The following is a 3,797-nucleotide window of genomic DNA, read 5'->3' as shown; positions in this document are numbered from 1 at the left end:
GATGGAAGCTTCAGTAGGAACACCAGAAGCAATAAGGAAATGTATTATTTCATCTACTTGGAAGGCCGGAGGCTACAGGTGCAGTCTGACTGACCCCACTTCTAGTACTAGACACTGTATTTATCTATAATTATGGAAACTGTCAGGGAATTTAGCTCTAAATAACAGAATCTACTCTAACTGGTTTTTAAAGGCATAGGTGACTCCCATAGATTCTGACTGGGGGTGGGGGTGTTGGAGAACTGGATCTGGAAGCCATGTAGCCAGAAAAAATATATAAATTGTATCAGCAGAAAGCCTGTGTTTGTTTATTTTATTTATTTAAACTGATGAAGTAACTAATGTAGTGCTGTACTTGGGACCAAACCCAGGGTTCCGAATACTCTGCAGAAAGCCTGTGTTCTGCTCTCAGTCTGCACACTGCAGCTCACCCTGGAAAGCAGAGTTTCTGCTCCTAGGACACATTCCAGGCCATTGTTTCCCCAAATGCTTCTTGCCACGCTGGTCTTTACAGCATCCCTTCCCCCTGCAGCTGTCTCCTAAGGCGAAGACAGCCATGAGTGATTGAATGAGCCTTCACCACCTGCAGAGCTCTCAGCAGAGGCAAAGGCGGTAGAAAACTCTCCTGCCCCGAGAAGCACAATTGCTATAGAGGGAGTTTCTGTTTTGGGTGATCACACCCTCACAAAGACCCACACACTCCGAGAGAGATTATTTATTGCCATTTTACAGTTAAGGAAACTGACGCTCAAACCTGAAACTACTTACCCATGGTTACACAGTGGGGCCACCACCAGGGCTTCTAGGTAAGATGAATGGAGAAAATGTGACCCACCACTGGCTTCACTCTCATTAAGTTATGTCTCTTCCTTTGTTGCAATGATCTGCAATGCAGGCACAGAAGGCGGTCCACAGGAGAGCCTGGAAAATCAGCCACACAAATTGGAAAAGGCAATCCACCATTCTAACTGTCCCCAAACAGGGTAAAACCTACACCATTCTAACTGTCTCCAAACAGGGTAAAACCTACAGCTCAAGATAAAAACTAGGATACAAAGCTGGGCATGGTGACACACACAGTAATCCAGCACTTGGGAGGCAGCAGCAGGCGGATCTCTGAGTTCCAGGTCAGTCAGGGCTACGCAGAGGAACCCTGTCTCAAAAAACAAAAACCTATAATACAAAGAAAAAAATCCCTGAGACTCATCCAAGATGATTATTTTTCCTAGTAATAATTTCTCTTTATTCTTATGCATGTAAGTATTTTTTAATTTTTTAAAGATTTAGCTTATTAATTTATGTATGAGTGTTTTGCCTGCATGTATGAGTATGTATCACATGTGCCTAGTATTGTGGGCATCAGACCCCACTGCAACTGGAGTTACAGACAGTTGTGAGCCACCATCTGGGTGCTGGGAATTGAACCATGGTCCTCCTCTGCAAGAGCAGTGAGTGTTCTTAACTGCTGAGCTGACTCAAAAAAAAAAAAAAAGAAAAAAAAAAAAGAAAAAGAAAAAGAGAAAAAGAAACAGTCCTAAGCAGACAGTACACATCCTCAGGTGGTAGGCCTTCCCTTCATTCCCACTTAAGAGTCTCTGCCTCTGCCTCAAAGAGTTAAAAACTAAGTAGAAGTGATAAAGATAGCATGCAGCCAAGTTTGTTGAATGGTCTTGGTGGTTTTGTTTTGTTTTGTTTTGTTTTAACAGAGTCTCATTGCATTTGACTGACCTGGAACTCACTATGTAGACAAGGCTGGCCAGTAACTCACAGAGATCTGCTTGTCTGCTGACAGTTTTGTCAATTTGGCACAATCTAGAATCATCTTGGATGAGTCTCAGGGATTGTTTAGTTCAGGTTGGCCTGTGGTGTGGGCACATCTGTGGGGAGATTATCTTGATCATGTTAATGGAGGTGGGAAGATCATTCCCTAGGCAGGGGATCCCAGCCTGTAGACTGGGATCAAGCATACAAGTATTTATTCATTCTTCTCTGCCCTTTGACAGTGGAATGCTGTTTCAAGTTCCAGCTCACTTCCCCACCGTGATGGACTATGACCGGGAATTGTGAGTCAAACTCTTTCTCCTCTGGTTGTTTTTGCCAGGATGTCCTGTATGGCAATTGGAGGCTAAAAGAGAGTCTGGTCGAGTCTAGTTGCCTCTGAGAGGTAGGGGATGAGTGAGCAGGAGCCTCCTGAGTCAACCACAAAGCTAGAATTCCTGATGGGGAGAGAACACTGCTTGGGATAGAATAAAGATTAGCAGAGGCCTTTGTCTATGCTTTCTATTGCACCCCTAGTTTACCTTGGGTTGTCAGAGATATAGTTCCCGAAGACACAGATCTCAAGATGGATGCAAGAGGCTTCTTTAGAAGATGGTGCCAGGTACACTCGTGGAGGAATGGAAATTTTCCTACCTTAAGTACAGTGAGCCCAGGTAAGTGGTAAGCACACAGAACATCTGGTGGACAACAGGTTCATTCCCCTTTGATGTTGGCCGCTTGCTAGCAGAGTCCACTCCAGCCTGAGAAGGTTCTTTTCGGACAGTGTGGCAGTAGCAGTGTGTTACCTTGATATGCCCAGGGGCCTTACAGCACCTCCTGCAGCTGCTCCTTTAGGAAAGTTACTGGGAAAAAAAAAAAACTAAAGAAAAAGAAAAAGAAAAAAAGTTACTAAGATGGGCTGGGGGTGGGAAGATGGGTATTATCAGAGTTTCATCCTATTTTTCAGACTGGCCTAGAAGATACAAATGTAGCCCAGGCTGGCCTTAATAACATCACAATCCTGTTTCAGCCTCCTGAGTGCCGAGATTACAAACATGCGCTACTTACTGTACCTGGTCCTGTGTGATATTTTGTTTGTTTGTTTGAGACAAGGTCTCCTTACAGATTGCTGGCTGGTCTGGTACTCACTATGTAGCCCAGGATAGCTTCAAACTTCCAGCAACTCTTTAGCCTCAAATTACAATTATGACAGCACATTAGGCTGAAGTTCTTATTTGGACAGCAGGGTTATAGTATCTGTACCAGCTAACAGGGAAACAGGTGCAGCTGTAATGGCGGTAGTGGTGGGGGTTGCGTGGCATGTTTTGGAGACGCTTCGTTAAAGGGGGATGCAGATGGACCTGCTCTTTTGTGCAATTCCACATGTACCTTCCAGTCTGTGGTGCTGTGCTGGGGACGCCACTCTTCCAGGTGAGGCCTGCTGAAGAGCAGAGGTGCACATTCTTTATCATTCAGAACCTCTAAGGCACTGGATCCAATGCCTTTGATTTTCTACAGTAATAAAATCTATTTACAGCAAGCTTTATCTCTGAGTGTCGAAGTAGAAACTAGGTCCTGAATGTTTCAAGACTGCTGTTCACTCCCCACCTGGTTTCAAATGCACACACCTGCTGAACGAATATGTGAAATATGCACGTGTTGAAGGAATAAGGAAATGACTGAAGTTTCAACCTTCAGGAACATAACAGTCATCATATCTGAGCTGTCTTTGATCTCCCTGAAGGAAATGGGTCAAAGGAAACAGGATCTGTTGTTGAGAAATATTAGCTTCCACGGCCTGCTCTCAGGATTTGAGCCTCTAAGGAATCACACAACTTTTTTTTAGAGTCAACAGGTAATGAGTGTCTCTTGTTGGTGTGTTTGTGAGTGTGCATAGGCAGGTGCTATGGTTGAAGAGAAAACAGGCAGAGTAGGGTGTGGTGCTGCAAACCTGCATTTGAGAGGTAGGACCAGGAGGCCTGGAGGTATCAAGTTTGAAGCAAGACTGGTCTACATATTGAGTTCTAAGTCAGTGGAAG

Source organism: Apodemus sylvaticus, chromosome 10, assembly GCF_947179515.1.
Source record: "Apodemus sylvaticus chromosome 10, mApoSyl1.1, whole genome shotgun sequence".
Lineage (NCBI taxonomy): Eukaryota > Metazoa > Chordata > Mammalia > Rodentia > Muridae > Apodemus > Apodemus sylvaticus.
Note: the sequence above shows the minus strand (reverse complement) of the source record.